Here is a 13,736-nt window from a genome sequence, read left to right as displayed (position 1 = left end):
GTTGCCGGGGTGGGGGGGGGACACACACCCTAAGCTGAGGGTGGGGGGTAAGGGGGGCGGCCCTAGGCCCCGTGCCACCGCCGATACAAAAGGGCAGCGTCAGTGTTGACACCGCTCTGTGCCCTTCCGCCTCTCCCTCCCCCCACCCCCGTGGGCCCCTTTTCCCTAATGGCTCTTTCCGTGTTTTTCTTTCTTTGTTTTTCTTTTCCTTTTTTTTTTTTTTTTTTCCGAAGACGCTATCAAATATCTTAAAGGGAAAAAAAAAATAGCAACTCCCCTTCCCCCCCACAGCCCGGCTCGGCAGAAATGCTCCATAATCGCCCGACGTCCATATTTCAGAGCCTTTCTGGGGGGAGGAGGGAGGAAGGAGGTGGGGAGAGAATGGAGGCGATGTAGGGCCGAGTTGCGGCCCTGCCCGCCGGATTATTTTCGCAGCTAGCGCTCCGGAGCCGCTGTTTTTGTAGCTTTCAGTCACGGAACAAGTTCCCCGGCCGCAGCGTTCTCTTGCATAACGCTTCGCGCTCGGCGGTCGCTCCGTCGGCGGCTGCCTGCCTCCCGGTTCGCTCCAGGCCCGGTGCGGCCCGGTGCTGCCCGGGGCCGTCCCGGCGCTGCCCGCCGCGCTGCAGGCCCGGCTTCCTGTGCCGTGCCCCGGCATTGTTCCCGGCCCCCCTTCCTGGTGCGCCGGCCCTCGGCCGCCGGGGGGCTCCGAGCGGGGGCAGTCCGAGAGTCTGGGCTGTGAGCCGGGAGAGAATAGGGGAAGAATGGAAAGTTATGTCAAGGGCTTTGGGGGAAAAACATCGACGTTAGGAACAAAGGTCCTGCCTGTGCTGGAGAGGCCTGCCTGTGAGGCCTGATTGTGTCGCATTTACACACGGGAAGAAGCGAGTGCTTGGTACTGGCCTACATTGATTCTTTAACTCTGGCATGCGGCTTGGGAACATTTTCAGAGCGTGTGCAGTTTGTTTGGAGGGTGGTTTTGTTATGTGTAGCCATCTAGTAGTGATTTTAGTTAGTAATATTTCTTATATATAATTTTTTCCAGAATATTGTGGAGTCTCTTTTTCATTATTTTTTTTTCTTTCCATTTCCCTACCCTGTTGCAGCCATAATACTGATCTGGGCTTTCTAACCCCACAGCACAAAACTTTCCTCAAACGGGGTAACTTCCACAGTTCCTGTACTGTGTATTCTGATTACTGGGCTTCCTGATGCTTTAAAAGCTGTCAGGAAGAGGAGCTAATTAGTTACCACCTCACTATATGAAGTACATCCTTCAGAACAGGGAAGAAGAGGTGTTTAATGACTTACATTTAAATTTATTTCACAAGCTTTTCTTACAGGATCTGTAGATATAGTTCCTTTGTAAGCCTTCAGAAACAAGCAGGCCTTGCTGTGATTGCTTCTGTTTATGTGCTGTCTTCTTTACAGTTCTCTCTTTCCCTCCCCACCTCCAAGACTGTTTCTGACTGTAGGAGGGGTGTGTTTGCGTTTAATTTCTGCTTAAACAGGTCTGTGAGATTTCAAAGTATTTAATTAAACTTTTTTTTAAAAATTAAATACATGCATATACAAATATGCATAATGAACATCAAACCAGGGCTTGAAAAATAACAATACCTCTCTGGTTTTTGACACCCTAACTGATAAATATTCATAGGAATTAAATATATTAGTGAAAATTGTAGTATTTCAATTTTCACAGGTGTCACACTCAACTAAAATGTTCAAAAGCAATATTCTGCTGAGTAAATAACACTTCTAGTACTTCTTAGATGCTTACATGTTTTCAGCCTGTGGTAATTAAAGGGAATTTATTGTGAGTGGCTCAGTCGTGTATGTAGACTAGTTCTGTAGGTTTGATCTTAAAAACTGAAGGTTTTTTCTAAAGTATTTATTGCTCTGTGCCTCCTATTCTTGAGATAGAAAAACTGGTAGTTTGAGTGTGGGTGTATTTTTTCTTTTCCTCTTAGTGTCTGAAAAATCCGGGGTTCAGTTTGTGTTGCTGACTTTGAGTCTGTTCTCTAGGCTCCGGATGGCTCCATAGGTAGGATTCTAAACAGGTTTTAGCTGTTAGGAGAAAAATTGTAGGTCATCTGTGGTGTGGCATTACTACTTATTAATATAGCAGATCTACTTTAGTAGGAATGCTGATGTGTTGAGTAAGAGGCTTATGAAAATGGAGTCTTTTCATGTCTTGCAGAAGTTCTGGCTGGTAACCAGCAGGGAAATGACCTGTATCTTCCCAGTAAATGAGTGATTGAAACTCATTCTTGATAAGGAATCGTGCAGAAGTTTGTTTTCTTTGTTTTTTATTTCTATATTTTTTTACTGTTTGTCTTCAAACCCAGGATGTATACATTATAGAAAGGAATTGCACTGAAAACCTTTCGTAAAATCATTCTGAAGTTTGAGGTCTACAGCTGTGGGCAACAAAGACCCTGCATTCCTAGTACAGCTTTTTTTTTTTTTTTAGAAACCTGATAGAATTGACTTTAATTTTGCAGTTGAAGTCATGATGAGTTTTTTAGTAAGTATTTGTGTTACTGATAAGTAGTTATTTACTTGGAGACAATGTGGTAGGATAACCTGACTAAACTGCTTGCATTTTTTCAGCAGTGAAGCTGAGGCTTGAGTAGAAAAGTTACTGTTTGATTAACCGATGTGTTTGTACTTATTTTGCAGTGTAAGTGAACGTCAGAACTATCTGTGTTAGTTCTTTAGGCTATGCTAGATTTTCTAACTAGGTAATTAGTAAGTAGCATGTAGAACACTTCTCATTACAGGTCTGTATTCTGTCACATTGAGGCAAATTGTTGTAACAGTGTATAATCAGGTACCAAAGTTGTACACCATGTACTATCCTGTTGTCAAAAACCGAGACCTGGAATGTTTCTGGGATCTTCCATCAGCTGATCTGATGATCTGTGTCCTGTTCATCACCTGTAAAATTAGTAACACTCCCTATTAAGCAGTTTGTGGACTCTGACAAATTCTTAGTAGTGGAAACTTTTAATCAAGCTGTCACTGCCCAATTCAGTACTGACAGTGAAGGTAGTGATACATCTGAATTTCTTGGCAGCAGGATAAGCAGTTACCTTTGGGCCAATTGATGTTTTTCCTGAAGTAGTAGAGCTTACTGTAAATTTGCTCTTGATATTTTAGTTTATGTGCAGTACTGCAGCAAGTTTATGGCAGTATACAAACCAGTTTCTTATAGAGTGTTTTCATAGTAGAGTTTTAAATTGGGTCATAGAGCTGGTAACTGGAATACAAGGTTTCATTAACTCTTTCCTGTTGATGTTTTTTCATTTTGCTTGAATAAGTTTTGCTCTTTGAGAAGGATTATCTTCACTGATCATTCAGCATCTGTGTATGACGAAATACTTGCATGTAGCTTTTTGGTTCAGAATGTCTCTTCAAACAAAATAATTAAACGTAAAATATTAACTCAGCAATCTTTTGTGAACCAAAAATGTCTAGCTGCATGTGATACCGGTCACTGTGAAAAACAAGCCAACTGGCTTCTCTGTTGGATGCTTTGAAATACTGGTGATGGTTACTTACTGTGATGATTAGTTCTGAGGAGCAATCGTTCTCCTAATCCTGCCATGTGATAAAATCATTCTCAGCAAGTTGGTTGAATCTAACTGGAAATACACAATTGTATTTGCCTTTAATTCTGTTTGGTAGCCAGGATTTAAGCACACACAACTGATAGTACTCTGCCTGTAACAAGGCTCGTCTTGTAATGTACGGACTATTGCCAGTCTTTCTTGACTCATGAACATATACAGGACAAACATGGCAGAAAACTGCTGTGTATTAGAGTGATGGGCTACTTTTTAAGATAATCCTGTGATATAGGAAAAAGTAGAAAAGTTGGGTGTGGTTCAACAGTGTTCATCATAATGATCTAATATTGGACTTCACTATTGAACGAGTAAGATGTAGTATCTGATTTTTTTTTAAGCAGTAGTTGCCTCCAGTTCATCAAAGAAAGCCTTTTCTGTAATGAATAATAGAATAAGCCAGTTTAGAAATGACCTCTGGAGGTCGTTTGGTTCTGTTCCCCACTTGTCTTCTACTACTTTGGTCTAAATAGCTTTTAATTGATCACCAAGCTGATAAAATCACTACATTTTCTTGAGTGATAGGAAAGAAAAACAACAAACAAATACACAGATGGATATGAGGAGGCAACTGGAAGGTTTCTGTGATGTCTAGTAATTCAGTGCTTTGTCATGGGAGGGGAATCATATTTCTCAGTGTTTTCTGAATGGATTGGTCTGCTTTAAAATAATGCATGATAAAACGGGAAAGATTTGACCCTCAGAAAGGGCCTGAGTCATCTCCTGAAACGTGAACCTGGAATTGTAAGGAGCTGTCTGCTATTTCAGAATGGAAGCTGAGGTCCGTGGAACTTGTTGAACAAGAAGGCTTTTTTTTTTAAGCTCTGAAAAGCAAGGTGGATTTTGTTGATTCTCCTTTCAGAATGCCATGTTACTGATGACCATTATTTTATTGTATAACATCAAAATAAGTAAGCTTAGTGTGAAGAAAGGCAAACACTTGCTAGACTTGTGTAAAGGTGGAAGAGGAAGGTTCTAGAATGTTGTTTATTTTCTGACACACAGATTATATCTGGGGACAAAGGTGTTAATCTTCAGGAAGGTTGTCTAGTTAGGAGGCAGGCATTCCTGTGCATGTCCTTCACATCTGTGGCTGACTGCTGCTGTATTTCTAAAACATAGTTAATAGCATTCATTGTTAATGCACAGCTGTAACTGTAGTGTAGAATTCTTACTTTGATTGTTCATTAGGGATAGTTCCTAAAGGTAAAACCATTAAGAAAAATAGGCCTGGGTTAAACCTTCATGGGTAATCTAGTGCATAATTGTACTCCAAGGTAACTAGGCCTAGTCTTTCACTGACTTTGCTTTTAGAAATCATGTGCTGTTTTGTTCTTTCTCTTCTTTCTTTGTGTCTAACTTCTGTCTAACCTGCTTCACTGTAAGCTTGTTATGGCTTGTCTTATCCTTTCTGGATACAAGAAAAGATCTCTGTGCCATGGTCTTTTCTGTGATTGAAGTCTCTTAGTCCAAGATTGGTGAAATGTAGAAGGACCGAAAGCTGGTGAATAAGAGTAGAAATTAAAAAAATTAACTTATGTAATATCTTTTGAGAATTGATATTTTTTTAAGAGCAATGTAAGTGTTGCGGACCAAACAAATGGCAAAACTTAAATCACAATGGCATGTATGTTCGTCAACTTCCTCCTACCCTCTCTCTCAAAAAAAAAAAGACAACTGTTTTTTTCCCCCCCGACTCTCAACATAAAAAGGGACTTGAATTAAGTGCTGTTAATGCTGGAATAATGAGTGCTTACTTTAACTCCTTGATTTGGTGAGGACAGCTGCCTCATGCCTTTGTAGAATATGAATCTGTGGTAGATGTCTATTTTTGGACGGAGTATTATTGGAAGATGTGGTTAATGTGAGGGTTAGAAGATGGTATTTTCTCATGTTAGCACTGTCAAATCTCTAATGTAATTAGTTTGTTTGGTACAGTGCTTCTCACTGGCTTTAAGAAGGTGTCTGCCATCTAACTGAACTTTCTGACCACAGGTGAAATGGTGCCATGTATTTAGAGAGAACTAAAGGGTTCCAAGTTTACAATTGGCGTACGGCCTTACAGAGTGAGTTTTCTCTTCCTCTTTATTTTCAGGATGTGCTGTTGTAATCAAGTTACTGAATGGGAACTGTGATTTCTGGTACGAACTCTACTTGTTTTGATCTTTGCAGTTGTTTTGAGTGTAGGAGCTTGATGAGCTGATCCTTTGTGGAGGGGTTGTGGTCTGGTTAAGCCTCAGTGACCAGCACCTGAAAAGATGCTGCAGGTTTTCAGAGACAGTCAAAATAAGTGAATTCAAGTAATGAAAAGGGCACAGATTCCAGTGGTGTGCATTAAGATACAACCTGATTGGAAGCTTAATTAGAAAGCTGGAGAGCAAATGCTATTTTAACTATCACTTCAAGAAGGTGATGGAAGCTGTATAACTTTGGCAAACTTTCAGATTCCGAATCTTAAAAGTAGCACTTTAAAAATCAGCTACAATCTATTCTACAGCATTTTTCATGTTTACTTAAATGAGAATGCTTGTTGCCATATCTCTCTATGGTAGTATTCTGCCTGGGGTGTTCAGAACATAGTCAACTTTCTACGGTAAAACATTGGTAGTAAGAATGAAGAGTTGTGTTATGCCATAAGATTGTGGTTAAGGATTAAAGATGTTAGTTTTGTTCCCTTATTATGTTACAGAAAGTTTGGCAGAAGAACAAGTATAATTTTTTGCCAAAAATAAGATGGCAAATATGCTTTCTTCAGGTTTCTTGTATGGCAGCTTTGAAGTGGAAACAGTACTGCTGCATACTCCCTATTTCTAGCTTACTTCAAGTATTTGTGGGCTTGTGACTATATGTAGATCTCTGCCACGTTTTGTACTGGGCTCCTGACAGGAAGACTTCAGCTGAAAACTTTCATCAGCACTTTAACAATGCTTCTTCCAGTTGCAGTTAAGAGAAATACCATTGTATGGCTTAATCTCGAAATTCTAGTACTTCACTGTGAGAATGGAAACCTAGTTCTCATCAGATTAAGTGTGAGGAGGAAAGATGAATGTTGTAGAATTTTCCATGTGAAGGAGTGGTATCCTTAACTGCCTTTTATGTATGTTTACATTCTAGAGCACTATGGCCAAAGTAACTAATTTCTGTCCTTGCTTTTTGCTAATAGCATAGGGATTCTTAATACTGCTGAAACCAAACTGGAGTTGGAACAGAATGGCACTGAAGATTTTGATTTAGCATGTTGTATGCAGATGCATTGAAGTAAGCTAGACTCTGGGAAGCGTGTATTTTGATACCTGTGGTAAATATGACTTCAGTAATAGGTTGCTTCCTGAGAGTACAGTTAAAATTAATGGAGATGCCTGTGAGATTCCACTCAAATAACAGTCACAGTAGGCTTGATCTGTCACTGTCAAAATACAACACAAAGAACCTGTTTGTTGCAGTACTTCACTGCTTCTAGAGGAGGTCTGAAGTATGTTCCCTGGGTACATCAGGCTTTTTCAAACTCTGTGGTAGATCTAGGCAAGAGCTGTTGAAACTATTATTGTAGCTGTAAATAAGATGGGTTTCTTAATGTAGTTGCATCATCTGCTTTTGAAAACTTTGTGTATTTTGTTCAGATGAGGTCTGGGTTCCCATTGTATTGAGGTGATGGAGAGATTACATGTAAATTCTGGCTGTTTCCTGCTGGCAGTACCTGTAGGGTCACCAGAACCACTTTGTCAACTCCCTTCACTTGTTCATAGTCTCACTGCCCTAAATCAGCCTTGTTTCTGTCTGTAGTATCAGCTTCCTTGTTGTGTTTTTCTTGCAGTGTCATGACTGGTTGAAATTGCTGGAAACCCTGTTGCATCTTGCGTATACTACTAATGCAGTTAATTTTTTATCTTGTTTATGGTGTCTCAAAATTTTAATAAGTTTATCAGAAGTAAACCAAGTGGGTTGGTATGCATCACAAAATTGTTTAATGCATCTGATGGTTTTTGTCATCTAAAAACTATTCCCCTTCAGCTAAGAAATGTTTTTTTCCTAACAGATTGTGTGTTGGTACCCTTGAACAAGATCACATCAGGCTCATTGGAAAGCCTACTCAGTAAGATGGCAAATCAAAACTAGATAGCTGGCTAATTGATTGAACAGCGGAGCTAAATTAATACTTTGTCTCCTTGTTCTGTAACCAGTTCTGAAATACTATTTGTCTTAAATGTTGCTGTTAATAACTCAACTGCAAAAATCTGTGTTAATCTTTCATGGAGCTCCTATGTCTTAGTCTGCTAGATCTACAAGGAGCTGTTGCCAAAAAAATTGAGTAGTTGGTTTGGTTTCCTGAATGTATCAACTTTTGGCACTGTTCCTGCCCCACCCCTCCCTGCATCTGGGAGATATCAAACTGAAACATATGGGCACAGGGTGACACAGCAAGAGGCTGTTTATCCAGCTCAATCCTTCTCTGCATAACTCTATCCTAACGAGTGGTGTATGGTTTGTGGGTTTTTTTATTTTTAAATCCTAGAATTCACTGCCTATATTGCACTAACTTGCTTTGTGGAGAGTTATCTTCTGTCTGCTCCCACCCAAGCAGAATGTGTTGGGACAGGTTATTTTCCCTTAATTGCCACGTGGTTTGTTATTGGTAGTACTGTGGGACAGGGCAAGGAAGACTTCCAACTGCAGACAGTATAGGTTTACTTCTTTGCAGTGTCATTTGTGACCTCTTTATGTCGTAGTCCTGAGCAATGTGAGCATCTCATCTCTGTTGGTTGGCCTAATAGAGTAGAACTGGGTATTCACAAGCTATATATAAGGACAGTGAAGTACTACCATCCAGGGATAAGCTTAGTAAGAGACTTGGTAATAACAGAAGTGCAATCTGCCATTGCTGTTTGTACGTCGCTTATATTTCAAGCTCACAAACATCTAAAAAGCAGTTAAGTGCATGTGTTAGTAGTGTTTTCATGCTTTTTAATTCTTCAGTCCTCCTGGAAGATTGTTTCAGCATGCCATTTCTTGAACTTAAGAATCTTGCAACTTAAGTCTTGAAAAGCACCCTTGCAATTCTGTTTTGCCTGCTGACTATCAATGTTGTAATCTCATTTCAAGTAATTTTCTTCTCATAGTGTCTTACCCTTGGCCCTTACAGAAAGTGTTTATAACCTTCAAGTTGCCAGGCTAAATAATCCAGGCTTTATTAGTCATGTCCTGTAAGAGTATTTTCCTGTTCTTTCAACTCGAATTCATCTCTGTTAACCAAGGCCAACTGTGACGGGATACAGATTCCAGATGAATATTTTATGCAAAAGTACTGGAGAGTTCTTGGTTGCTGTATATACTGAAGAACTTTCTCCCCCTCTGCCTGCCCTCTGATACTCACAGTACCAGTCTGTGAGTAACCAAAATATGTAGTCACTAATGCTTATTTAAGCTGACGAGGTTCTGGCTTATAGCAGGTCTTCTTGTTTTAGTACTTGGGTGTAGAAGCTACATGTTGTGTGGTATTACTGCACTTCATTGCTTTGCAAGTGTCTTATTAGAGTAATTTGCTGTTCATAACTTTTGACATGAGTATTGTTCAGGAAGGGAGGGGAGCAGAAGAAGACAACTTGGAAGTTTTGATTGTTCTTTGGGGGAAAAAAAGATTCAAGGAAACAGCTAGGGCTTAGGTAATTGTGTCACCTGAGTAGCTGTGTTGAAATAAGTGAAGACTGCAACAATTATGAAGTTTTTAGCTTATTTCACAGTTACCTTCTATGGATAGTAGTCTGCTCATCATTACATGTACCTTCTGGTAAACTTAGGTGATGATATTTTCTATTTGGATCCTACTTAATGGTAATTGGCTGTTTTAAATAGTTTTGCATTCAACAAAAGAAATACTGGATGACCTCTCTTCTGTAAGTCTGGAAATAGTAGCAAGAGCCCTGATGTCTTCTTTCAAAACATCAGTTCTGGTATTTGCTGATGTTCTGTCATTACTCAATTAGTTCTTCAAGACCTAATTGCATCACAGATTTAAGAGATTGTCTGCCTTTAAGTGTTAAATACATGTAAGTGTACCTAACTTCCAGAAAGTGCCTTTTCCAGCATTTTTTTCAACATGGGTCCTTCAACTGTAGTAGCAGCACGTGAGTATCTCTTGTCTACCTGTGCCTGAAGAAACTACAATATATTAGACAGGTTTTCTTTCTGCAGTCTGCTTGCAGTAAGAGACAGCTTTGAAGCTGACGGGAGTGGAAAGCTGTGGTTTAATAGTCCTCATCAAAGAGTACATGCAGAACTCTGATTCAGTGAGAATATCTAGCTACGTACTCTCCTAGAGTAAACAAATAAAATAGTGCACTAATGTTATGGAAAGGTAAATGTCCCTGTGGAAAGTATTTGAAGGAACTAGCCTTAAATCTTAGTTTCTGACAAGGGTGACTATTCCTAGAAATAATATTAACACTAGTGGGATCTCTTTAAAGAGTAGTTTGGTTTTTGTTTGTTTTTAAGCTTGGAGATGATACCTTAATGTGTTTCTGGATCGTTTTTGGTTCAGGGTGCTTTAAATGCATTATTTTTAGCCTAAAAATCATTGTTGGCAGCTAATATAAGAGGAAGAGAACAAACAAAATAGTGTAGTATGCTTAAGTGTTCAGTTGATATGCCAGTAACTCCAGCCGTTTTGTCATAAATGTTTTAACTATGTCATTAAAGCCTGTTGCTCCCCCAGGGATCCCCACGCTTGCTTCCCTGAAGGGAGGATGTTCTGAAGATATTCACCCAGTATGCATAAGGTTTTTACGGCTGAGGTGGGAAATTCAAGGACTGAGAGTTCTGTGCCCAGTCTCGTGAGTGCTGCTCTGAAATGACTGAGTGTGACAATTAGAAAAGATGCATGCTATTGTATTTCCCCTGAATCTCAGGTAGCTTGTGTGAAACATAGCTAAACTGGTGCTTGTTAGCCTCTGTCATTGCACATAATCTAACCTGTTTTAAGACAAACCAGCAGCATAAAAAAAAAAAACTCTGAAGAATTGACCAAGCAAAAACAACACCAAAAAAAACCCACACTTGCTTCAGAATGGTGATATAAAAAGCAGAAAGTGACAAGTGCAAATCCAGACCTGTAGCAGCTAAAAGCAGAAGCTCAACCTACAGTAGAATAAAGTGATTTGAATGCCTAAGTAAGTCAAGGTGCATCCAAGATCAAGGTTCCTTGTTGCTTCTTGTACTATTTTGGGTTGTGGCATCCAGCTAGAGTTGCACCTGTTGGTGTGCTTACCCTGTCATTGAGGAGTTGGAGGGTTGGTGGCCCACCTTTGAGCTGGGAAGAAGTTTAGCATATTGCTTTGTGACTGGGTATGAGCTAAACTGCTTTGTGCTTTCTGCTTTTGTAGGCTGGAGCAATGTTTGTGGTGGGAGAAATTGATCTAATTTCATATTGTTTCAGCAGAATTTTCAGTTTTATCAGTGAGCCTGTGATAGCATAGCGTCTGTTCTTTTAAATTGTTGGTATAAACTTGTACAGGTGGACTCATTTGTTTTGACTCAACTTCCAAAGTTGGATATGCTCAGCTATAACATGAGAGGGCTCTGTGTAGCTGCTAGAGTGAAACCAGTAATCGTAGTCTAGCTCTGTAGCTTCTGAGGTATTTGTGTAAGAGGAGGGGCTTGAAGTAATGATATACCCAAAGGCGACAGCTTTAGATAAATGTATGTGGCTGCTGGAGAGCATCTTTTGGCAAGTACCCAAGGCTTTCACTTAGTTTTTGGATGAGAGGAACCAATTTCTATTTCTAGTTCATTTTGGTGACCACACTCCCTAAGATGTTTTCTGAGAAACCTCTTTGGGTTTTTAACTCCCAGCAATACTGTGGGATTCTTTGGAGGGTAAAGTAGAATTAAGCTGAAAAACTACGTAGTGTCCACAGGTGGCTGTGATGGTTGACTTGTATGTTTTCTTTCCACAGCCTGGACTGTAGTTTTAATGGTAAGTTGTCTTGTGCAAAAGGTATTGGAAGCGAGATTCAGTGTTATCACTATTGAGCTTAGTGTTAAAGAAGATAGTTTAGGAGGAAAAAAAAAAGGGAGGGGAGGGTGGTGCTGTTTTTGACTCAAAATGTCTGTCATATGTACAGAATGTTTATGCTGTCATTTTAATTAAAAAAGAATTGGGTGTAAGGTGAACAGTGCTATACTGCATCTGAAAGCATTTCTTTAAAAAAAAAAATGTAAAATTCAATTTATATATAAAAAAAACAACAAAACCAAACCCATAAAACAAAGGCCACTCCCATCCTTGAAACGCTCAGACTCTGTCATGCAGCTGTTTAATGTAATGAATATGTTGTACTAGTATATTGAAACAGCGTATGCTGGCCTTGATATTTGAAGCTGCAGCAGCAGGTTGGTTTTTTTGTTAGAAGCTTTACGCAGTTAACTTTCTAGCAAGTTAAAATAGGTATTCATAATTATTTATTAATAAATACTGCAACTTCAGTAAGCACTTTATATATATATAATTAGTTTATATTATATATAAATTATTATTAATTATTAATTATATATATTAGTTTATATTAGTTTATAAGCTATCAAACCTCTGTGGAAGCAGTTCATGGGCAGGTTAGACTGTTTTCGAAGTGCAGTGTCCCAAGACTTCTGTGTCCCGAGACTTCTGCCAGGGGAGCCTTTAAATACAGGGGAAAGATACCAATGAAGTATAGAAAGCATAGAAGGAAGACACAAAGTTCAGCTCATCATCTTTGGTAACAAATGGATGTTGGAGATACTAGGACTACTTCAGAGATGTGAAGTGGGGAAATAGAGGCAGTAGAGATGTTATGATGGATAGAACACTTGCTCATTACTCTTACGTGGGATATGGATGTGCACAGCTGAGTATCTTTCATTAGCAAAACAGATGTAGGATTAAGGAGAGGCTGTAGCCTTTAGGTAATTACTAAATTTTGCATTTAGTATGGTGAGATACTGTGCGGAGGGAAGGAGGAAACTGTTCTTACTTCTGGGTCTACAGGTGTTTTTTCTTCCTTCATAAGCCTGCCTGCTTTGTTCTTTAATCCTTCCCTGAAGTCAGTCAGTTCCCCATGTGTTTATTTTTTGCTCAGCTGTTATAAAGAGGTGTTCTATCTTGCATCATAAAGAAGCAGTCCTCTTGTTTTGTTTGCCTTGAGTCTGCACTACTAGTGCGTTTTTATTAATCAGCCTAAAATAAATAGTGAGGAGGAGGACGTGCAGAATAGTTCTAAGTCTGTATGGCTGTCTTGTGGACTTAAGAAAAAAACCAAAACCAATGATTTTTGCACAAAGGTTGGTGAATTTTGCATTTGAATTCAGTGTCATGTTAACAGTATGGGCTTTTTTCCATGTTTGCAAAAATATTTCAAGGAGCCAGGCTAGACAGGTGCATAGCTTTGGAGAAAAACGTTCAGTCTTTGTGCACACAAAATATGTAAAAGAAACTTTGTCTTCCTTTCCTCTTTGCTTCCAGCTCTGGGTACGGTTGATGCTGGTATCCGTTTTGGGGGTCATTGTATGTTGTCACTTTACTTGTGAAGCGTAGTTAAGCATTAATGTAGGATAAGAGTTTGCCTGTATAGGAGGCAACTGTTGAATATTCTGATTGGGTCACAGACAAATTGCAAGAGTAAAGGCTTATCAAATCAACTGTTGTAGTATCTGGTTCTTAAATGATCATCTTGGTGCAGGATCAAACTCTGGAAGGTTTAGAGCTCTGCTTATTCTTTTGTAAATGTCTCGCACCTGTGGAAGACTTAGTTCTTTTGATCTGTATTCTGTGTTACTGGTGGTCTGTGAAGCTTCTCAGTACACTGGAGAGCTGGAAAGTAACTGAAAAGCAGCGAACAGGTTGAGGTAGCTTGTACTAGGTTGTCTCCATGCCAGGCCAGTAAGAAGACTTTCTTCTAACTCTGAATTGGCCATCAGCAAGGAATTTAGGCTTGGGTAAACCTGACCAAGTTAAACTGAATAAAAACATCTTCTTTTCCACCACGATGTTAATCTAGTGAACTGTAACATATAGCTGTGGAGTAAAGGATGTTGCTTGGGTGAGGAAAATGTGTGGTAGTCTGCAAGTGTAGGGGTAAG

At 39.5% G+C, this 13,736-nt stretch overlaps 1 protein-coding gene across 6 annotated transcripts in view; it reads left to right on the top strand.

Moving 5' to 3' along the window:
• The window catches only part of TRIP12 (thyroid hormone receptor interactor 12), a 72,160-nt gene that overhangs the window by 585 nt on the left and 57,839 nt on the right, over positions 1-13,736 (top strand). The window lies entirely within an intron of this gene.

This window comes from Numida meleagris, chromosome 4 (genome assembly GCF_002078875.1).
Source record: "Numida meleagris isolate 19003 breed g44 Domestic line chromosome 4, NumMel1.0, whole genome shotgun sequence".
In the NCBI taxonomy this organism is placed as follows: Eukaryota; Metazoa; Chordata; class Aves; order Galliformes; family Numididae; genus Numida; species Numida meleagris.
The sequence above is the reverse complement of the archived record's forward strand: the minus strand, read 5'-3'. Positions and strand labels throughout refer to the sequence as shown.